Below are 24974 nucleotides of genomic sequence, written 5' to 3'. Positions count from 1 at the left end.
CCTGTGTGTTTTTGTGTTCTTTTGATGGACAGTTTGGACACCTAAATTGCAAAGGGGAGAATAACATCAGAATAACATTATTATTATTATATACAATTCTTGCCACCAACAGAATGATACAGTATATATAAATATATATATATATATATATATATATATATATATATATATGGGGCATAGATGCAGAGAGCCTCATACCTTTTCTGAAAACCTAGACCAGCAAGATTGATTGAGATGGACCTCTTTTAAAGCAGTTTACAATACTGATAGGGCTTTGAGGTCTCAGCAGGGACTTTCATAGTGGAATACTATGCCAGTAGTTTGACTTACTTAGACCATGGTATCTGTTGTGAACATTGGTCCCTCAATACATCTGTAGTTAACATGTTCTCTTCATCTTATGTCTTACTACAATCCACAATTTACTCAATTATAAAGTTTTGATACCATCTGAATACAATCAGTACCATCAAGTCCTTTAGTAAGGTAAGAGACTCACTCATTATTTCTACACATAATCATGAGATTGAGTTGAATGAAAACTAGAGCAGAGTCATTCAGAGTAATTGTGCGACAGGCAGGCTACAGGTTAGTTCATTGGGAGTTCATGTGATACTACAAAAGCCCCATTTATGCACCATTCGTCTATTGTGTCCACATTCTGATTGTAACCACATTTGTAGACAGGTGTAGATGATCAAAAGACACATTGTGATCTGATTGTGATCCGATCTTCCTTACCTAATCCGGAGGTTGACAGATCTGGACAGTGGAAACATTTAAATCATCATTATCCCGCCTTCTAAAATCATTGACAGGCAGCACCATTGATTAATGACATCAATATGTGTTTTACAGTGGTGGTCAGTGCCGTTTAAGATTTTTTTTCATGAGCATTGCCTTATTTCAATTACAGCATATTCAAAGGTTTGTATTCGTATTCCATTCACCCAGTTCAATGTAACATCAATAGGTTTAGGCTACTACATAATACTTGAATTTGACCTATACCCATCACGATGTTGCTGCAACCTAGCCTACAAATTAAAGTTTATAACGTAGTTGCACATGTCGAGAACCAAACTGGAGTAATCAAGGTTGCAGACAGTGACACATTCAATACGGCCTTGCACACTCTTGCCTCTATCTAGCTGATCTGGGGTGTAATCATTAGTCCAAACAGTTGCAAAACCAAAACTTAAATTAGTTTCTATTGGACAAATTCAGGTAAGTCCATCCCTGTTTCATTCTGTTTGCTTCCATAAAAAAAAAATAACATTTTGCAAGAGAATCGGCGGAATGAATACACGGCTTGATCACCCGCACACAGTTCACTTTCATAGCAGCCACATACAGCATCATCACTTTACTCATTGTATTATTCCTTCTCGCATCTACACGCTCTCCTCCTCTCACCTTTTCCCTTCACTTGTGAACTTCTATGCACAACACAACAGCTGTCTGTGACCAGGCGTAAAAACCTCTCCAAGCCAGACCTTCATCATACCTTAACCACTGACTGCTACTCCGTCTACATCGTTATCACCATATTAGCTAACATCACAGTCAACAAACTAGAACTAATGTGTTAGACTTGCCGCGTTCAAAACAACTGGTAACTCAGAAATCTCTGGCTTCTAACTTCAGTGTGTTCAAGATAACTAGGAACTATCTCAGACTGGGAAAAAACAGTTTTGAACGGTCATCCAACTCGGAATTCCAAGCTGGAAACTCTGGCATCTTTCTAGAGCTCTCACTTTCCGACCTGAAGATCACTGACGTCCTGATTTCACCTCGATCTTTTCTGAGTTACCAGTGGTCTTGAAAGCACCATAAACCCACAATCCAAATCCATGTGTACAATCATGCAGTACAGTGTACAGTAAGCAATTTAGCAGTTACACCGGTGGGCCCTGGTAGCAATAAATTAATAAAAGCTTACCTTGACTTGGAAGAGTTGCAGTGTTGGATAGCCTTAGCCAGCTAGTTAACATGAATAACATTCCTCTCTGTTGAGTCAGATTGTTGAGTGAAAGGTAAACTAAGAAAAAAAGACCAAATGTATCTTTCTCTCTGTTGCTTCTCCTTAATTTTTGAAGAAATTAATTTGTTCAAAACTGTTCAACAATAGTCTTTCTCTCACTTTGAGTCAACTATTCACCACACTTTATGCACTGCAGTACTAGCTAGCTGTAGTGTATACTTTCAGTGCCAGATTAATTATCTGATCCTTTGATGATTGGATGGACAACATGTCAGTTGGTGAAAGAGCTCTGTCCTCTACAAGTTGTCATAATTACTGTGCAAGGTTATGGAAGGGGTGAGAACCATGAGCCTCCTAGGTTTTGTATTGAAGTCAATGTACCCAGAGGAGGATGTCCTCCGGCTACACCATGATGCTACCCCAGAGGGTGCTGTTGAGGCTACTGTAGACTTTTGTTTCAAAACAGTGTGTTTTAATCAGTTATTTGGTAAAGTGGATATATTTTGTGTAGTTTTATCTAAAAAGGATAACTTTTTTTATGTGTCACTATTTACATTCTTTCCCGAAATTCACTGAGTAGGATGGTCCTCCCCTCCTCCTCTGAGGAGGCAGCACTGGTGTCTTAAAATAAATAAATGTTATTTTGAAAGAATATCCGTCAAAAAATTGAGCATACAGGGAGAGACCAGAAAATCTGGTCACAATGCTGACACAGTGGACAAATAAGAGACACCTTTTAATGTGTAGGTGCATATCTGAAAATGTGGGCACAATCATAATGTGGACAAGATCAGGACAAAGGATTCATGTTAGCACCAGGTATAAATGAGGCTTTTCTTTTTAATACATTTTTATTTTTACCACTATTCAACCAGGTAAGTTGACTGAGAAAAATTTCTCATTTACAGCAACGACCTGGGGAATAGGCTCTAATCACGTCCTAGTATGTTAATAAGAGAAGAAAGAAGAAAAAACATTGACACCTGACGTCCTTGCACTCTTGCCCAGGGTGGCACTTTTGATGTTTGTGTCTGTGGGTCAAGAAATATTGTGTGAATATTTGCTAGATGTCAGAAGAATGCAGAATGTTATTTTAGTTGTCAAGCTGCCCCCGCCCCACCCACCATCCTCCCTTAGGGACTTCTTGACATTTTAAAAAGCTTTACACACCAATTTATTGAAACAAAACCTTTTTAAATTGAATATTTTATATACTATTTGAAGACCAAAAGGTCTAATGAATATTGTGGGTATGATAAAAATGTACAGAATTTGTACTGTACAAGCTGCAATGGACCTGATTTCTGTAGCAGATGTTGCAGTATGTGTAAATTTGGATTTGAATAAAAGAGAATTTAAATAAAAGAGAATAAAACAAGTCATAATTATTTTTATAATGTAAACATTATAGACCCTTTTATTTGAGTAGCATTTACATTTGTACCATACAGGCTGAAATCATGAAGAATAAAATATGATAAAACACATTTTCATTTAGTGGAATCATTTTGTTTCTGAGAAGTCTGGTTCAAATATGACAGAGAGTTCGATTGGCAATGGGGCTTGTATTATATAATGTCTATAGTAATCCTATAATTGCTTATAAGATATATTGGGAAATATTTCTGACAAGAGCTGGACATTTTAACCCAGCAACACACCAGTATCAGATAGCTGATGATCCGTGTTAGTGGCAGGTTAAATTTCTCAATCGACATTACAACATATACATTACCACCCACATACTTTCAATGTACACACGTGCATTTCCAGTTTAACAGTCGCATAACAGAATCTATTGAACTGGTGATGGGCAGAAGATACATTTCCCCCTACAAGACCCTGAAAATAAAGATGTCAAATAAAAAATAAATAAAGACTCGTAGTTATTTGCATTTTAATTATAAGGGTTTTGTGGAACCTACTTTAGAATTATCAGCACCGTACCCATCTTTTTTGTTTACCTGTAAAATACTCTCATGCTGCAACACAGGATTTAGGTGTAGTCAGTGTTCACCCTTCAACACTTGTAGAAAAGCCCAAATGGAACACTATCTCCTACAAAATCTACCCAGCACATATAAGCCACTCTACAGTATATCAATCTATATAAAAAAAACATGTTTTGCCACTCCTTCTTTAAGGTGTTGTGAAACAAAATCATGAATGAGAGTTTTCACTGTTGACTTGACCAGGAATCTTACTAGCAGCGGCCTCTCCTACTTTGGGGCTCAGAATGGTGTCCCAGTGTCCAGCCAACATGTCCTTGCCCCCCCCCCCCCCCCCATTACACTGGCAGCCTCAGTAGCCTTGGTTTATGTGGGCCAGAACAACTCATAGGAGCAGGTGCCTATCTCCTGTCTCTGTAGCATGAGGCAGCTTGATGTTTACCCCCTGGACAGGACGCTAGTCTAGCCTTACTGCCAGAGATGAAACAAGACCTGTTTTTTCAGTCTTTGGTATGACGTGGCAGGTGATCAAACTCTAAACCTTCCAATCTCAGGGTGGACACTAACCACAAGGCCACTGAGTTGGTATGTGTCAAGCTCTGTCCCAAATGGCACCCTATTCTCTATATAGTGCACTACTAAAGTAAGTGAAATATAGGGAAGTGTGTGCATTTGGGACAGTGTAACAGGTGGGGGACACATTGGCTGGAAACTGGGTCACTATTCCCAGTCCTAGAGCCAGAGAGACAGGAGAGTTGACTAATGGTAAAAGGATATGTCACCAGGCGTGCTGAGAAATGCTTCACCCATGCTTAAAGTGCACCATGTGGCATTTCAATTATGGGCGGGCTTGTCCAATGTAAATTACAATTTTCATAAGATTCAATTTCACTGGGCCTTAACCTTATTTCTGTAAAACACAGTGGCAAATAATTGTCTATCATAAATATATATAATAACATGATTGAATAACACTTAGAAGTATTGGTTAACAGCAATATCGATAATTTAATATGATATCGATATTGTTTGATATCGATTTGAGCAAGGCATCTCGTGATATCGGTTTAGTCTTCCTGTTAAGGCCCAGTTCAATCAAAAACGTGATTTTCCTGTGTTTTATGTACATTACCACAATATGAGGTTGGAATAATATTGTGACATTGTGACATTGTGAAATGATAACGCTCTTTTAGTGCCTGAAATTTCTACCGGTTTTGGTCAGCCTATGGTCAGCCTATTAATTAATTTACCAGATGGTAAATTAGTTAATAGACCAATAAGAAAGAGTTCCAAACAAGACTATTCCTGCATGTGCAACAAACACCCTCTCACAGACATTCTCACAGGCTGTCAACTTGGCAACAGTTGGGTAGGATTTGGCTGCCACAACATTCACACCTGGCTCAATAGACAACCAGCAAGCAGTTGTCTGGACTGGAGTGGTGGAAGTGAACAGAAAAGTCTACATTCACACAGTTGCAATATATATTTTTTTAAAAACGATATAATCGATATCAAATGAAATAATGCAACTGATATTGACCCCCTGGAGTCGATTGACGCATTGGTGCATCACTCTAAGTAACATAATAAAAAAAATCCCCATCAACATCCTTCAGTTTAAGTTAGATACCGTTTTTTTGTTGCATTGGATGCGTCTCAATCCATTGCATCCTCAGATGTTGTACTTTCACCACAGATGTGGAAGGTGGCAGAGCTAGACCGTTGTTTGTCAGACAATGAGACATCCAGAAAATCGGTCTTCTCATGAAAACATCTGTAGCGTCCGAACTAATGTGACCCTACTGTGGAAAGGGGATATTCTCACAAACACTATGGTGTTCCCCGTTTTGTTCTATGACCCCTACAAGTGTCACAGGACTCGTCTGAATGTAACCAGTACCGGTTTAAAATAATCAATGGAAATATGAAGGAACACTGTAGTTTTGTGCCTACCCAAAAAACTGGTTAAAAATGTGTAATATATATATATCTAACTACCAGGAAGTTTGAAAAGAGAGGCTGAGTGGGTGGGGAGCTGATATTAATGAGCTTCGCTTTACTGACAACTCTTTGAAATGCTTTTGTCAAGCAACTTGGATGCAGTGAGCAGTAAAATCATCTCAAGCAAATGTGGTGATGCACAAAGCACCTCAAACAACATTGAAATGAAATCAACAATTCAATTGAAGTTGTAAGTTTACATAATTAGTATTTGGTAGCATTGCCTTTAAATTGTTTAACTTTGGTCAAACCTTTCGGGTAGCCTTCCTCATGCTGCCCACAATAAGTTGGGTGAAATTTGGCCCATTCCTCATGAACTCATGACAGAGCTGGTGTAACTGAGTCAGGTTTGTATGCCTGCTTGCTAGCACACTTTCAGTTCTGCCCACCTCTATAGGATTGAAGTCAGGGCTTTGTGATGGCCGCTCCAATACCTTGACTTTGTTGTCCTTAAGCCATTTTGCTACAGCTTTCGAAGTATGGTTGGGGTCATTGTCAATTTAGAAGACGCAAGCTTTAACTTCCTGGCTGATGTCTTGAGATGTTGCTTCAATATATCCACATAATTTTCCTTCCTCATGAAGCCATCTATTTTGTGAAGTGCACCTGTCCCTCCTGCAGCAAAGCATCCCCACAACTCCAAATATAACGATAATAACATTTCTTCATGAGGAAGGAAAATGATGTGGATATATTGAAGCAACATCTCAAGACATCAGCCAGGAAGTTAAAGCTTGCGTCTTCCAAATGGACTATGGCCAAACAGTTCAAGTTTTGTTTCATCAGACCAGAGGACATTTCTCCAAAAAGTACCATCTTTGTCCCCATGTGCAGTCGCAAACCGTAGTCTGTTTTTTTTAATAGCGGTTTTGGAGCAGTGGCTTCTTCCTTGCTGAGCAGCCTTTCAGGTTATGTCGATATAGGACTCGCTTTACTGTGGATATAGATACTTTTGTACCTTTTCCTCCAGAATCTTCACAAGGTCCTTTGCTGTTGTTCTGGGATTGATTTGCACTTTTTGCACCAAAGTACATTCATCTCTAGGAGACAGAACGCGTCTTCTTCCTGAGCGGTATGACGGCTGCTTGGTCCCATGGTGTTTATACATGCATACTGTTGTTTGTACAGATGAACGTGGTACCTTCAGGTGTTTGGAAATTGGTCCCAAGGATGAACCAGACTTGTGGAGGTCTACAATCTTTTTCTGAGGTCTTGGCTGATTTCTTTTGATTTTCACATGATGTCAAGCAAAGAGTCACTGAGTTTGAAGGTAGGCCTTGAAATACATCCACAGGTACACCTCCAATTGACTCAAATTATGTCAATTACCCAATCAGAAGCTTCTAAAGCCATGACATCATTTTATGGAATTTTCCAAGCTGTTTAAAGGCACAGTCAACTTCTGACCCACTCGATTTGTGATACAGTGAATTATAAGTGAAATAATCTGTCTGTAAACAATTGTTGGAAAAATTAATTGTGTCATGCACAAAGTAGATGTCCTAACCGACTTTCCAAAACTATATTTTGACTCCAACTGTATCAATTTATTGTATCCATCTACCATTTTGCCTGTCACTTGTGATGCAGTTTATAGCAGCACTGAGTGATGTGTTGACATGACAACTGTGTCAGATTTTGAATGATCCTTCCCCACCTTCTGTTCCGTGCTATCTGAAGACATAGCTAGCCAGTAACTTGCTAACACCAGACACACATATCTTTGCCATAGATGAATATGGTAAACTTTTTTATTATTCTTGCTGACACCCTACCGTCAAATTCTGGCACCAGTAGAGTAGCTATCTAGCTATATAAACCAAGTCCCTTTGCAAACAGGCTTTCTCTGATGTTGGCTACAAGGTGGTACTTATTTAAATTAGGTGTAGAAAATATAATGTTACCATTGGTGTATTAAAATTAGAATGAAGGCGATGTCAACTTGTCCCCTTAATAATAAATCAGTAACTTTATGATAAAACTTTATCAAGGTAGAAGCAACAGACATTTTTCATTCTTTGGTCATCATACTTTGATCTGGTTTCCCTCAAATATCATCAAATTATTAAAAACATGATTTTGACTGTTCATGACCTTTAATTAAAATGATTTTATTGTTTTTCTATATTCAATGATACCAGTATTTCAATATGTTTGAGACTGACTAGCTGATGAATTGTTGTACGTTTAACATACTTTTATCAAAAGTATAGCCTACCAATTTCTGTCAAAGTAAAGCTTTTCAGAAACACACGAAATACATGATAACATAATCAGAGACAGGAGTAGCTTTCCTTGTGTCATAGACGATAAGACTCTCGAAACTCACCACGAGGAAGCTATGAACAATCCTAATCATATCAGTATATGTATGCCCCTTTAACAGGAGGTTCTGAGGCATAAGCAAACGTAACACATCCTAGTGTTGTTAAAAAATAATCTGTGTCGCCTGGTTGACTTTCCGAGTGATGCCTTCTCAGTATGCTCAGTGCCCCTCGGTATGTATTCGTCGGTTACCTCATTGTGCAGTAGTGGGTCACTGGGTCTTGTGCAATTACGTAACGCTAGGGTTTTCAAATAGGGAATTTTACTGGTAACTGTCTAACTTTACCAGTAAACTTCTGGAATTTTGGAAACTTTCAAGGGTTTAATGTAATTTATAACATGTAAAATATATAAAATCATAAATGAAGACTATTTAATATAAAAAATTGAATAACAAAGATGTAAAACAATCTAAATACAGCCCTTCAACTTAGTGAATAACATTGCCGTTAAATATGGTTTTCAGCAAGAAATATATTTTATATTTTTTACACGCTTTTATTTATTTTGCTCTGTCAATATGTGCTTGTTTTAAATGTTTTGGCAACAAACTGGAGAAGTTGCAGTTCATTGAAAATATTTGTTTCATAAATTAGTCTATTTTGTCTTGGATCATGTAGTATATCTACTAGAAACTTGTGGACAACATGGACATAGATAACGATTAAGAAACATTAATGAATATTTTATATGAATACATTTAAAAAAGTTATTTAAGTATAAAGTACTAAAGTTACCATAGATTACCTGTTAATTACTAAATTTTCTGAAAATTCCAGTGACTTTGTGAAATTACCCATAATTTTCGCCTAAAATGACATACCCGACTGCCTGTAGCTCAGTACTGGAAAGAAGGATATGCATATTATTGATATCATTTGAAAGGAAACACTTTGAAGTTTGTGGAATGTGAAATTATTGTAGGAGAATATAACACATTAGATCTGGTAAAAGATAATACAAAGAAAAAAACAAAAATTATATATATTTTTTGTACTATCATCTTTGAAATGCAAGAGAAAGGCCATAATGTATTATTCCAGCCCAGGTGACATTTTGATTTTGGCCACCAGATGGCAGCAGTGTCTGTGCAAAGTTTTAGACTGATCCAATGAACCATTGGATTTCTGTTAAAAATGTTGTATCAAGACTGCCCAAATGTGCCTAATTGGTTTATTAATAAAGTTCATAACTGTGCACTCTCCTCAAACAATATAGCCTGGTATTCCTTCACTGTAATATCTACTGTAAATTGGACAGTGCAGTTAGATTAACAAGAATTTAAGCTTTCTGCCAATAACTGAAGGTGTTACTAACATTGACAAATAATTGGGAAGAGTTGGTTGACCAACAGCAAATACCATGCCCTACTTAGAGCTAGTTGTTGACATATGTTAAAAAGGTTCAATGGGTCTACATTCAAACTAAAGATTGTCAACACCTCCGCTGGGTCTTATGAGAAGTACAAGGTCAAATACTCTGAATATCCTAATTATAACATCCAAAACTGGTGGCCTTCGTGGTTCACTTTAAGAATCCTTTTCATTAAAGTTTATAAGATATCACAAAATGTTGTTATATCCATCGACATGATTTGTTGGACGGTACACTACAAAACCTAAACTTGAGATCACTGACTTGACATCCGTGCTGCAGCGCATGCTGTTATGTCCTCTGTCGAATGGCTGGGTAAGAGTTAAAAGTAGGTATGCTTGACCCTTAAATTAGTGGGAACCGGGTCAGCTCAGTCCGCATAGTGAGACGTCTCACTTTGCTGCTCTTTGGGCTCGGGTTTGAACCAGCTGCTAAACCACCCTGACTTGTTGCTCTGATCAGAAACACACACACACACAGAAGGACAGACAGAAAGACAGAGAGAGAGGATCATTAAAACAAATCTCTGGTTCTTATTTGATGCTGTGACATGACAACAGGCTTCAGGCTCTACCCACCTGTTTTAGTTGGATTTTGTCTGTCTCTGTGGCCTTTCTCTCTTGCGTGATGGTGGCCTGGTGCCCTCCCTGCTGCCATGCCTTCTGACCTCCATAACCATACTTCTGATCATACTGTTGACCATACCCTGCCACCGGCATCTTCCCAACATTCATATGGGACGATGAATGTTTTCACATGATTGATTTGATTATTTAATTATTTGTTTATTTAGATGCAATTCAGCTCTTAGCTGCAAATGTTGTACACCTTGACAATAAACAACTTTACTATGAGTATACACATAAAATATAGCACCACTAACACAAACAGCAGGTGCTCAGTAAATAACTAGAAATCTTCACAGAGATTAAATTAAATTTAACGCTAATTTGCATGTGCCAATGGGAGGTATGTTTGTGTATCGCATGTAATGTATGTTCGGTAGTCAATAAAACTCCCAAGGACTCACCATGCCTGGGCCAGAAGAATGATCAGCCTCTAGAAGAGTACAATGAAATCAAATGAAATCAAAGCATGAAGTTCTCATATCACAGTTAACGACAGAAACATGTAAGATGATTCACAAATTATGTAAAAAGGAGTGAACATAAATGAGCATGTTTAATATTAAATCACCAGAAACAGGTGTGAATCATGAGTATGTTTGCTCAATCAAAACCAGGACCCTCATCCATTGTCTCACCTAACGTGGCTGAAGAACGCTGATGCTGAGCATAGGCAGTGTCTGTGTTGTGGTAACTGTAGTCCTGACCTCCCGCCACAAGGGGCACTGCAAGCTGAGTGTAAGAAGCCATGACTGGAAGCAGAGGTGGGACATTGATCTGCTGTGCCTGCACGTGCATCACCCCTCACAGAAAGGTCACCGGTGTCTGATTCTAAACGGAAACCAAAGCAGAAACTGGGGGTGCATTTCACATTGGTAGTGTATGAGGTAAGTTCCCCCTTACTATGTAAATGCTTTGAGCATCCAATAAATTAATTATTCATTGAAATAATGATCTGGGACTGTAGGTTTACCTGAATATACTCTGCTTTCCTCATTGGCCCTCTGCTGGTGACAGGTATGTTTCACTACAACCGCAGCTCCCCATCTAAGCAAATGCATGCGTTTTAACCATAGCATCTTAATGTGCAGTGAATGTTTTGGAGGAGAGAAAAAACACATCATTAAGATTATGAGAGCCAATTGAAGAATTTCAAACGAGTATGGTATTGTTATTCATTTATCAGTTGATTGATAAAAACGGATCATAATGTAGTAATAACAATTCTATCAGTGTCTATGTCAGGTCAAACATTGTGCAGGTAGAGAGACGTTAAAACCAGACACCTGTCTTGCCAGCTGGACTATAGTAAATACTTACCACCTCAGCAACCTTGACATAAGTGCCTACTGACATAATTTCACTCACCAGTACCAGTGGCTAATATCCATATCTATACTAATATCCAGGCATTAGTGAGTCCCATTTATGACCATTATTCAATCAACAACAACAAATCCCTACTCTACACAAGGTTGTTTGTACTCAATAAATATGTTTTATGGGCCTCCCGGGTGGCGCAGTGGTCTAAGGCCACCTGTGGCTGTTCCACCAGAAACTCTGGGTTCGAGCCCAGGCTCTGTCACAGCCGGCAGTGACCGGGAGGTCCATGAGGCGACACACAATTGGCCTAACGTCGTCCGGGTTAGGGAGGGTTTGGCCGGTAGGGATATCCTTGTCTCATCGCACACTAGCGACTCCTGTGGCGGTCTGGGCGCAGTGCACGCTGACCAGGTCACCAGGTACAGTGTTTCCTCCGACATATTGGTGCGGCTGGCTTCCGAGTTGGATGCACGCTGTGTTAAGAAGCAGTGCAGCTTGGTTGGGTTGTTTCGGTGGACGCATAGCTCTCGACCTTCGTCTCTCCCGAGCCCGTACGGGAGTTGTAGCGATGAGACATGCCAGTAACTGCTAACAATTGGATACCACGAAAAGGGGGGTGAAAAATAAAAAATAAAATGTTTTATACTGTAATCATCATATCCAACAGAAATAGAGGAACATGAAAACATGTGACAGAGAAACATGATGGGTACAATGGTGATGCATTGTGGTGTGGTCTGCTGTCTGCATCGCAGCTGCTGTAGCCAGCTAGGGTCCTGTGGGCAGCTGCCTCCAAATAAGAACACATTTTATCAAAACGCAAATAGTTTGAGGGCAGAGCTCATTAGAATAATACCCAGCAGTTTGCAAGTGTTAATTTTTACATTTATATTTTGGTCATTTAGCAGGTGCTCTTGTCCAGTCAGTGCATTAAACTAAATAAACCATTTCGTAACCATAACTGAGAAAGTTGTACTAGTTAAAAGATATTCAAGGTATTTTGTTTATTATTGTAATGTGCACAGTAACTTGTGACCAGTCTCCTATAAGTTGCTGTAATATCACAGCAACAATACTGTAACATTTTCCTACTATACTGTAGGAAAGTAAATGCTACTGAACTGTAATATTGGTATTTTACTGTAATTAAATGGGATTTGTACAAACAGGTTGGCTGCTGGCTATTGTATATTACTGTCACGCCCTGATCTGTTTCACCCGTTCCTGTGATTGTCTCCATCCCCTCCAGGTGTCGCTTATTCTCCCCAGTGTATTTATCCCTGTGTTTCCTGTCTCTCGTTCGTCTTGAAGGTTTGTCAAGTCAACCAGCGTGTTTTTCCCATTCTCCTATTCTCTTTTTCATAGTCTTCCCAGTTTTGACCTCTGCCTGACTCTGGACTACTTTCCTGCCTGCCTGATCACCCTGCCTGCCCTGACCTTGATTCTGCCTGTCCTTCGGTACTTTTTGTACTCTGAACTGGTTTTTATTCTTTTGCCTGTCATTCTGTTGCCTTACCCTATTGGATTAATACATATTGTAAGACTCCAACCATCTGCTACCTGTGTCTGCATCTGGGTCTCACCTTGTGTCATGATAATTACAGCAAACAGTATATTTGGGTTTTTACATGACTTGCATTTCTAGAGGCCTAAACAAAAGCTTAAAAACTGTCTGTGATTACAGGGCAAATCAGACCAAAAGGACTTGGCAAAACACAACCAGTAAAGGTCCATTTATTTGGCTAATCCAAAATTCATTACAGTTGAAAATGTTCAAAAAGTTTAAATTTAATCCATCATTAATTTAAAATTCAAAATCATGAACAACTCAAACAATAAGCAATCACTTCAAATGAGGCAAACAAATGGTCATCCAACAAAACAAAAGCAATCAATAGCAATCAACCAGTAAAGGTTTCAGACACAATCAACTCTATCCCCTAAACACATGAAATTGTTCAGGCACTACTACCACAGATCAGTTCATTTGTTAGAGCATTCTCACAAAAGGGTACAACAAATATGGCCACTTACAAGCCACGCATCCAAATATGTTAATGAGCCAGCGATTCTTTCCCCTCCCGCAACATTTTTCCACAATGGACCATATATAACAGAATACTGCAGTAAATATACAACAAACTAGCACTTTATTGTTAAATTGTATTGTAATAAAATGACAGCAATTGCTGACAGTGAATATGTAATTATACCAGTTGCACGTCTAGAGGCCTAAACAAAGGCTTCTAAACTGGCAGTGACTACAGAGCAAAACCGAACAAAAGGACAAGGCTAAACACACAACCATTAAAGGTTTAAGATATAATGGCACTCTGCTCTGTCCCCTATACTCATGAAATTAATAAAGAACTACTACCACATTTCAGTTAAACTAGTACAGCACTCTCACTAACGGGTTGCATATTGCAAAATATGTTAATGAGCCAGAGATATCTTGCCGCCCACAATATTTGCACACAATGCACCATAAATATACAGCAAAACAGCTGATACAGTAATTTTACAGCAATGTAGCGGAATGCCATTGAGCCCCCTTAATGCATTGCTCCTTACAGTACTGTAATGTAAAATAGAATTACAGTAAATGTAAATTGCTGTAAATGTACAGCAATTTGTTACAGTGTGGCCTAGAGGAAGCTTAATAGCATCATACAAATGGAATAACATCCTATTAATCCCTGTTGAGATGTTATACATCTGACACATTACTGGATAAATTATATTTGCTTAAACACTCACAAAAATACCAAAATGAATATCAACTACCTGGAAGGAGGGGATACTGAAGAATTTATCTCCAAGTCTTTGGCAGTACTCGAATAACTCAGTGCATCGAATGGCAGAATTCTGGGCAAATTCCTTGAATGAGAGACTGTATGGGAGGAATACACATTCTGTAACATATTATCCCACATTATTTGTAAACATGATAGCCACAGTGTTTAAAGCTGTCATCAAAGCAAAGAGTGGCTACTTCTCAAATATAAAATATATTTGAATTTGCTAAAGACTTTTTTGGTTCCTCGTGATTCTTTGTGTTATTTCATAGTTGTGATGTCTTCACTAGTATTGATGAAAATAGCTCAAATAAAGAATATTCCTTGAATGAGAAGGTGTGTCCAAACTTTTGACTGGTCCTGTAGGTAAAGAGAACCTTTATCTCTTGAATGTTTTGCATTCAGGTCCAAAAAGCCACTTTCTGAGCATGCCTATAATAGGTAAATATGTATGAAAGGTTTTGTTCAAATCAAAAGGGGTACTGTCAAAAGGTGATTGAATTCAAATAGATTTTCCCCATGACAATACATTACATGAAACGTTCAGGGTCACCCTGTCTGTGGTCACCCTGTTCTCCTTTTCCAAAATAAGCAGCTCCTTTTCTTCCAACATAGCAAGACATTGAACGACATTACTTTGGAGTTCTACAGTGAGTCCCTCAGGACATTCCCCTCTCATTAGAAAGACATTAAAGGGGGTGAGGGGATCAACCAAATACTTGACAAGTGATCGGAAAGGTGAATCAGATATTATATCGGCACTCCTACTCTATTCTGAGACTACTTTGTGAAGCAGGACAGCCTTCTACTTAGAATAGCAAAATAAGCAGTTCCAATCTATTTAGCATGACAAGACATTGCATGACAAAACTGTCCTAGAGGACATTCTCTGCTTGTTAAGAGTGGATGAGGGGATCACGAACCAGATACATGACATGTGAGAGGAGCGTAAATAGGATTTGTGTCCTTTACAGATGAGCTCACCTGTTGCTGTTACACAGAAGCACCAGTCACTCTGTCTTGGCTGTGTAGGTGCCAAAAGGAGTGCAGGCTGTCAGATAGCCGATATGAGCAGCATGTAACAACCCTCTGGAGGCTGGGGAGAGAAAACACTCTAAAAGTCGATTTAATAAATTAATCGCACCCCATTTCCTATATATTGTACTACTTTTGACCAGAGCCTACAGACTTGCATGAGGGTTATCTGAGGAGAATAGAAACACAGCCACTATAATCCAGTAGAAATGTGTGTGTGTGTGTTCGTGATTGTGTGTAGGCGTGCGTGTATGTGTGTGTGTGTATGTGCGCGAGTATGTACTTAGTGTGTGTGCGCGAGTATGTACTTAGTGCGCATGCGTGTGTACCTAGTGTGTCTCCCATGGTAAGAATGCTCTTCTGGTGCGAGACAGATCTCCCATCTCATCGGACAGCATGACGGCCAGGTGAGGCTTCCAGTCTCCCCATTTGTCACTTCCACAACACTGAGGACACACATACACTGTTAGTTTATTACAAAATTGTTATACTACAATTTGGTGCAAAATAAATGTACTGTTGTTAGCGTAATGACCAACTACGTTACAATGAACACAATAGCCACTGATCAACTGGTCAACTACAGTAAATTTGACAAGAACAGCAGGTATTACACAAGGAAGCAAGGACACAATAGAATAGACTATTTGTTTAAAATACATTCCGACACATACAGTTGAAGTCGGAAGTTTACATACACCTTAGTCAAATTCATTTAATTTAAACTCAGTTTTTCACAATTCCTGACATTTAATCCTAGTAAAAATTCCCTGTCTTAGGTCAGACAGAGAGCATCCTATAGAAAATGTGAGAGAATTGAGAGAATTATTTATTTCAGTTTTTATTTCTTTCATCACATTCCCAGTGGGTCAGAAGTTTACATAACTCAATTAGTATTTGGTAGCATTGCCTTTAAATTGTTTAACTTGGGGCAAACGTTTTGGGTAGCCTTCCACAACCTTCCCACAATAAGATGGGTGTATTTTGGCCCATTCCTCCTGACAGAGCTGATGTAACTGAGTCAGGTTTGTAGGCCTCCTTGCTCGCACACACTTTTTCAGTTCTGCCGACACATTTTCTATAGGATTGAAGTCAGGGCTTTGTGATGGTCACTCCAATACCTTGACTTTGTTGTCCTTAAGCCATTTTGTCACAAATTTGAAAGTATGCTTCGAGTCATTGTCCATTTGGAAGACCCATTTGCGACCAAGCTTTAACTTCCTGGCTGATGTCTTGAGATGTTGCTTCAATATATCCGCTTAAATTTTCCTTCCTCATAATGCCATCTATTCTGTGAAGTGCACCAATCCCTCCTGCAGAAAAGCACCCCCACAACATGATGCTGCCACCACCGTGCTTCACAGTTGGGATGGTATTCTTCGGCTTGCAAGCCTCCCCATTTTTACTCCAAACATAACAATGGTCATTATGGCCAAACAGTTCTATTTTTGTTTCATCAGACCAGAGGACATTTCAGTTTTAATGACTCAACCTAAGTGTATGTAAACTTCCGACTTCAACTGTATGTGTTTGTTTTATCAACCTTGGTTGAATGCACTGACTGTAAGATGCTAAGGACAAGAGCACCCGCTAAACGACCAAATTGTATTGGTAAATGTAAAAATGAAAACTTGCCAAGAACACTGGGCAATAAGTACCTGCATGGGTAATTCCAGAAATATACTGTAAATTAGATTAGTAAAATTTTTTGTAACGTAAAATGGATTACCATAAAATGGATTACTGTAGCTGTACTGTAAATTAATTACAATAACATACAGTACAGGTCAATTGCTTCCAGTAAGTTACTGTACATTTTACAGGAAATGTTTTACAGTTTAATGTCCAATAGCTCTGAAGAGCTAAAAATGATAGGCCTACATGTAGTTGCCAGCATAGGAGGCCAGACCCATAAATCATAGATCTACAGTATACTGAAGTATTATGATTGACAGTCAAGCCTGTATGCCTATATCTGTTGGTAGAGCTTAGCACTTGCAATATAATGCCAAGGTCATGGGCTAAATTTTCACTGAGACCACCCATGCAAAAATGTATGCATACATTACTGTAAGTTGCTTTGGAAAAAAATGTCTGCTAAATGGCATATATAATATATGATTATATAATGTTGTGGTTGAAAGCATTGTTTTACCATGGAAACAGCAGGGATCCTCCCAGAGAGCAGCTGAAAAAGGGTCTGAAGCGGGTCGCTGGGAGCTAGCTGGTCTGCAAACCTGCCGTAGAGATGCCATAGAGATGACTAAGCCATGAAAATACTGAATGTGATTTGCAATATTAAAATGTGCAAGTTAAATAAAATGAAAAATATCAGTTGTTATGCTGCAATAAATAATGAAATATTCACTATTAGCAGTTGCTGAATTTATTTTCAATACGATTCAACAATAAAGAACTGTATTGCGGTTTTGATATGCAGTACCAGTCAAAAGTTTGGACACACCTTCTCATTCAAGGGTTTTTCTTTATTTTAAGAATTTTCTAAATGCTATAATAATAGTAAAGACATCATAACTATGAAATAACACATATGGAATCATGTAGTAACCAAAAACAAAAAAAGTGTTAAACAAATAAACATATATTTTATATTTGCGATTCGTCAAAGTAGCCACCCTTTGCCTTGATGACAGCTTTGCACAAGCTTGGCGTTTTCTCAACCAGCTTCACCTGGAATGCTTTTCCAACAGTCTTGAAAGAGATCCCACATATGCTGAGCACTCATTGGCCTTTATGGTAGAGTGGCCAGATGGAAGTCACTCCCTACGGTGAAGCATGGTGGTGGCAGCATCATTCTGTGGGGATGTTTTTTAGAGGCAGGGACTGGGATACTATTCAGGATTAAGGGAAAGATGAACGGAGGAATGTACAGAGAGATCCTTGATGAAAACCTGCTCCAGAATGCTCAGGACCTCAGACTGGGGCGAAGGTGTGCCTTCCAACAGGACAACAACCCTAAGCACACAGCCAAAACAACGCAAGAGTAGCTTCGGGAATAGTTTCTGAATGTCCTTGAGTGGCCCAGCCAGAGCCTGGACTTGAACCTGATCGAACATCTCGGGAGAGACCTGAAAATAGCTGGGCAGCGACGCTCCCTATCCAACCTGAGAGAAGTTGAGAGGATCAGCAGAGAAGACTCCCCAAATACAGGTGTGCAAGCTTCTAGCATCATACCCAAGAAGACTCGAGGCTGTAATCGCTGCCAAAGGTGCTTCAACAAAGTACTGAGTAAGGGTCTGAATACTTATGTATATGTGATATTTTGATATACATTTTTTAATACATTTGCTAAAATTTCTAAAAGCCATTTTTTGCTTTGTCATTATGGGTTATTGTGTGTAGATTAATGAGGGGGGGGAAATGATATATATATATATATATATATATATATATATACTCTCCCCAGCCTCACTCCTCATCCCCCCAGCCTCCCCTTATCCCTTACACGCAGCCTCACTCCTCCCCCTCATCCTCGTCTCCATTCGCCTCTCCCTCCTGCTCCCTCCCAGGCTGGGAATTCCCAGCTCCATCCAACTCCCCCACTCATGTGGCCTTACTGTTCCCAAAAACACATTCTCTCCCTAGGCATGGACACACTGCTGATTATGCAGTATGAAGAGTTGGGTTACGATGTCAAGCAGTTCACAAGGATATTATGATTTAGTCCATCTCTGTGTATTATTGACTGAGCAATTCACAGGGTTCACAACAGGAATACCCTTGCTTAGATTATAGGAAGAAGACAACAGCTGTAAGTGAGTGACCAAAATACTGCAGGATAGAAACAGTGTATATGTCCCAAATAGCACCCTACATGGTGTGCCACTTTCGACCAGGATCCATAGGGCTCTGGTCAACGTAGTGCACTATGTAGGGAATAAGGTGCCATTTGGGACAAAGACAGTATATATAGATTTTACTTATGGAAGTCCGGAGAAAGATCAATCTTCTAGGAATTAATTAAAGACTTAATATCCCTATAAGGGGGTGTTTATGACCTTTAAAAAGTGCCACTGAAAACAAAATATCAAACAGTCAATTCAATTTACTATGCGGACAAATATTCTATATCTATGTTGTAAAATGTCTCAGAGATAATGCTGCTCCATGCACTCACCTGTTCCACACAGTGATATAGAACCTGTTGTCCATCTTGCTGGCCAGGAACAGGGGCTGTCCCCACAGTCCACTCTTCATGGTCGACTCTAGGGCCTCATGCGAAAGAACCATAAAGGTGATGTGGAGGAGATGTGAATGAGGCGTGGAGGGAGGCATGGGAAGGCGTGAAGGAACGATGGGAAGGTGTGGGGGAGGTGTGAAGGAACTGTGGGGGGAGACGTGGGGAGGCATGGGGAGGTGTAAGGGAGATGTGGGAGAGCTAGCAGAGGGGGATCTGTGAGTCTAAAGTATCTGGAGGAGACATGAGGCGTGGGGAGTTATGATGGAGGCATAGGGCAGGGGTGAAGGAGGTGTGAAAGAACATGGAGGAGACGTGGAAGGGTTGCAGAAGAACACAGTGTCAGGGGTTAGTGTTGGAGGAGTAAGAGGATAGTCCTGGTGTAACATTAGTCAGCCAGTAATGTGTCAACTATGCTGTCTTTGTGGTTTTAATCAGTGTCATACACCATCTATTACTCTCAGAATACATAGGAGATGACTTTACCATTAATCTTACTAAATATTTCTGATATAAATAGAGAGGGGAACAGTGAGGAGCGAGACCAAAAAAGAGAGAGAAAGACACAGACCGACAAACTGAGACAGGGACAGAGAATTTACCCTGACCTTCTTCCGTCCAGCCAGGAGAAGCTTGGCGTATCCCTGCATATCCTTCTCTGTGAACTCAGCCATACAGACACTAGTGGCTGCCCCTGTTAGTAGGTCTGCTCCATCCAAGACGTTTGTCTCAGGACTAGGGCCCTCGCTCAGATCTATGAGGGTAATGTAAAAATGTAACATTTTACATCATTAGCAATTATTTACAGGCTTTAAAAAAAACGTTTTACTTAACATTATATGTCCAGTAGACACAAAACATCTTCCTCGGTACGTGTGGTGTGGTGTCCTCTACCTATTAGGGTAGGGGCCTCTGAACCTTCACTGCCTCCTGAACCATATTGTCCCTGAGAGTTCCTCATCAGCAGCTCTGCCATGTCTGAGCCAACAATACGCTGAATGAATCCAAGGAGATTTTAAAAAAAAAGGGTAATGTTAGAATGAGTTTGTGGGTGGGCACGGCGCTTCACAGATAATGCTGATAATCCAAATTCCACAGACTGGGATAACAATAGATGATTGTTGCGTGTAGTTTGGACCATCTTGGCCAATTTGTGATATTTCAAGAGCAATAAGAGAAAGGGGTTTCACCTAATATAAGAGCGTGAAGAGATGTTCACCTACTCCATTTTGGCTGAACAGCAGTACAAGTAGATTCCAAAGGAGGCCGGCAGAGCCCTTGTCATGCAGGCTTCTGCCCTCTGGTGGGCAAATTACATGGCATCTACTTTGTGCAGGTCTTCCCTTTAATAAAGGAGAAGAAAATCAAATTAAAAGTAATGCACAGATAAGACTCATAAAGCACGCTTCTATCCAGTTAAGTAAAGTCATACCGTATACAATTTTTTTGACATGGTGAGATCTTTTTGTGTCTGTAATATTAATTATGAAAGAAATGGTGGTGGAAACGCCTTTATGCGGAAATATTCATATAATAACCATCATACCGAAGTAAACTTGGAGTCACAAGGATATGGTGTGTGGTCTTCCCACTATGACTCGGGAAACCATACAGTTTATTAGGCTACAGATTAAATAAATGATGGGGAACTTCACAAGGTGTTGAAAGTACACAGTGATCTCCTTTCCAATAGATATCGAGGGTCTTATTCTGGTGACATGATGATTGAAGCTTGACTGCCGTTTTGTAAATAAAAATAATCTTGCTCTTCTCCATAATAATCTCATCATGTCGACTAGCCTAGCCGCACCGTTTGTGCGAGCTGTTGGCTAGAGCACACATGCAAAGACTAGAGTACACATGCAAAGACTAGAGTAGGCACATTTGCTATTTAACACAACAGTTTGTGACAAAACTATCGGTAGAGTTGAAAATGCGATGGAAACACTTTGATTATTTATTAAAACAGAGGGGAAAAAAGTACATTTGGCGTACAATACATCATCACGCAATGCAATTAATAACAGCAATTAGAAACACACCACTAGTGGGAAAATACTTTATGCAGATTTTAGAATATTTGCATGAAAACCTGTCGCCAATTGGATGGAAACCTAAATTAGCTACTGACACAATTATGACAGTAAACCGTCATGTTTGCCATGCGTTTTAAGTGCCTGTTTTTAGTGTCTCTAGAACAGTATTGTGAGTTGTGGGGAAACCATTTTTTTTTGTGAGTAGTTATTTGGTCAGTGTTTTCTACTTGCGTGCATGACCAATACATAATCACATACAACGTAGTATGCAAGTGAGGATATCGGGTTTGAGACTGTAAAATACCTAGCCAGTGGCCCAGGAAATGATCTCATGTCCCGCTGCTCCCGTTTCCCCCAGAATTATCTGCAGACAAAACAAACAGACAGCCTCTCAGTAACACAACAACAGAAACGTCTAACACGCCGGCTCAATGTTGATAAGAACAGCTCAACAGCTCCTCCAATCCAAACGAATCATCCTGGATGCCTACTGTATTCACTATAATGATTGCGAATCCTTCCTCATAACCTGCTAATTCAACACAACAATTCTGCCCCGAAGATATACCCTACTCCATACTAATACTTTCCTGCTTTTTTTTAACCTAGAACTGTACCTCCAGACTGTGTAGTTCCACCTTCCCTGGGTCTCCCTGCATGGCCAGACCTGGACTGACCCGGATCAACTGTCCTGCTCCAGCAGGACAGTTGGCATCAGAGCAGTGATGCCAATTTAGCAATTTTGTTGCTAGATTTATCAACTTTTCAGACTACCCTTGCAACTTTTTTGTCAAACAGCACCTAGCAACAAATTGAGCTACTTTAAAAATGTATTTGGAACTTTTAACAACATTCGAAAAGCTAAAATGCACGCATTTCCCTCTAAATAACACAAAAACATTTTTTTTCTGTCACACACTCAGTCACAACACGCGTGCCTGACTGCAAAAGTGCATTGTGAGTGACGTCAGCAGCAGGCAGGCAGGCAGCAGGCCAGCAGCAATTTCAGCAAATTGCAAATCATTGTTGGCTGACTGCAGCAGTAGTAGCACGGGTTCGACGAGCCAAACCCAATGAATATAGTTGGTCACTAATGTTTGATCTTGAACAGAATTTACAACATCAATCAGCATGTTTCAATCAAAATTGTACAGAAAAGAGTGGGAGTCTGTACCTGAACAAATGTCAAATCATATTTATTGCAGAGATGGCAAGTCAATTTGAGTAACGTTATCGTGTATTCTACGTAATTACGCAGTTGTACGTTTTCACGCAATGACATCACAAAGTCATTTAGCAACTTTTAGCAACAAATCAACCTGCCTCTAGCAACTTCCCCTGAAAATTAGTTGGCAACACTGGTCCAGAGCACGAGGTAAAGTGTATTTCAGAGGGGGAGTTGCCTTAGGAACTGCTGCATGCTCCAAGGAGAGAATATGCAGTATTATCATAATTAATATTATCACCTTCATGGGGGATATTGAAAGTGCTGTAATGAGTGTTCATTAGACTTGAGGATGACCAGTTAACATCATTGTGCTCTTTTGTTTTTAGTGGTATACAGCCCTACAGCTAAGTAAGTATATACCATTATGTGACCCCTGTTTCTAAAAGACAAACCTACAATATTTGGGTGGAGATTACATGTAACTCAAGGCTTACCTGTGTCTGCTGTGCTCCAGGTGGCTTGTGGGGCAGGTTCAGTCTGTTCAGCACCGTTGATGTACTGGCTCAGCTCATAGCTACTGGAGGACAGGCCTGAGGCATTGAAACTTGCCAGAGTCCCAGGAGCATAACAGGAGGTCTGGAGGACAAGACCAGCCAGGATAGGATAGCCAGATAGGAGAATGAGTGCAGATGGAGAACATCATACAACCAAGTTCCTAAAATAAGTATTAAACAGAGTGGGCAAACAGCAACACAGATCTGTACAGTATCTTTGTCAGAAGAAATTCATATAATTTATTGATCATAATATTTAAATGTTTACCTCTGTCCCAGCCTCCATTTTCTCTAGAACGACTTTAGCTTGTTTGATTGCATTGCGGAGGGAATAGCTACACTGTTTGTATTCGGTCATGTTTCCGGTCATGCAGCGTTCCTCATTGAGTTCCCTGAATTCCTATCGGACCTTGTAGTCATAGCAGATAATATTCTAATTTTTGGTGACTTTAATATTCACATGGAAAGTCCACAGACCCACTCTAAAAGGCTTTCGGAGCCATCATCGACTCGATGGGTTTTGTCCAACATGTCTCTGGACCTACTCACTATCACAGTCATACTCTGGACCTAGTTTTGTCTCAAGGAATAAATGTTGTGGATCTTAATGTTTTTCCTCATAATCCTGGACTATCAGACCACCATTTTATTATGTTTGCTATAACTGTATCCATTTCCATGTTTTTCTTTAAGTTTATGAGGATTGTCAGGATGGTCAGCACATGCCACGTTGCCTCAAACACTGTTGACTGAAAAAATCATGCAGTGGAGAAAAGAAACAGCACTGCTGCCTTACATATAGCCGGGCTGGTATAATAAAACCTCCATATTGGGAAAGGAAAAAGTTAGAGGACTCCAACAGATGGGAGGCCCATATCACTAGTGTATTTTAAGGACACACATCTCTATGAATGATCAGTTAGGCAATGTTTTAGATATTCCAAGATAGGCTTCCTCAATACAAATCTCTGTGGACAAGAAGCCTGTAAATAGTTTTCAAATAGGATATTCGACTCCTTATGCACTATTCTGCACACATCAAATAACTATAATGATACAAATTGTTAAATTCAAGTGAACAGAAACGTCCACACTACAACGATAACCACAATAACAGTAGAGAACGACAACGATAGCCGTTGTTGGGATCACTTTTCAATAGCGCGTTCTAATGGAGCGATCTAGGTTCTAGGTGCGTGAGGAATAGATGCTAGGAGGGGAGAGGATGTGAGGCAGAGGGCACGGTGAGCTTTCCTGAATAACTGGGCATGTGAGCATATTGGTGTCAGTCCACATTAATTATAGGACTGCTTGGGAGAGAGCACATCTCAGTATCAGAAGACCATATTTTCCCATGTTATCTGTTAACGCTGATACATCCTGACAAAACATGCCATATGAGTGACCTGCTAATGTAGCCTACCTTTCTGGACCTTGTAAACGGTCAATAGACCCCTAACTGATCCAAATGGTTGCATAAGCAGGCCTAGGCTGTATGCAGTTGTTTCGGCATGAAAGACGCATTCAAAACAGGACCTTTGAGCTGTTATTCAAATTAGCCTATACATCACTGCACTAACAACATAGGCCTAATCAA

At 39.7% G+C, this 24974-nt stretch overlaps 1 long non-coding RNA gene and 1 pseudogene across 1 annotated transcript; both read right to left on the bottom strand.

Moving 5' to 3' along the window:
- Window positions 1-9849: 9849 nt before the first annotated feature.
- Window positions 9850-10989, bottom strand: LOC139407675 (uncharacterized). The gene is made up of 3 exons (XR_011634115.1): window positions 10904-10989; window positions 10670-10698; window positions 9850-10093 (listed from the first exon to the last, which is right to left on the bottom strand). It is a non-coding gene; the product is annotated as an uncharacterized lncRNA (long non-coding RNA).
- A 3347-nt stretch (window positions 10990-14336) lies between these two features.
- LOC139407970 (protein transport protein Sec16B-like) lies at window positions 14337-23735 on the bottom strand (annotated as a pseudogene).
- Between the last annotated feature and the right edge of the window lie 1239 nt (window positions 23736-24974).

Source organism: Oncorhynchus clarkii, chromosome 4 (assembly GCF_045791955.1).
Source record: "Oncorhynchus clarkii lewisi isolate Uvic-CL-2024 chromosome 4, UVic_Ocla_1.0, whole genome shotgun sequence".
NCBI classification, from domain to species: Eukaryota; Metazoa; Chordata; class Actinopteri; order Salmoniformes; family Salmonidae; genus Oncorhynchus; species Oncorhynchus clarkii.
Note: the sequence above shows the minus strand (reverse complement) of the source record. Positions and strands in the feature narration are given on the sequence as shown.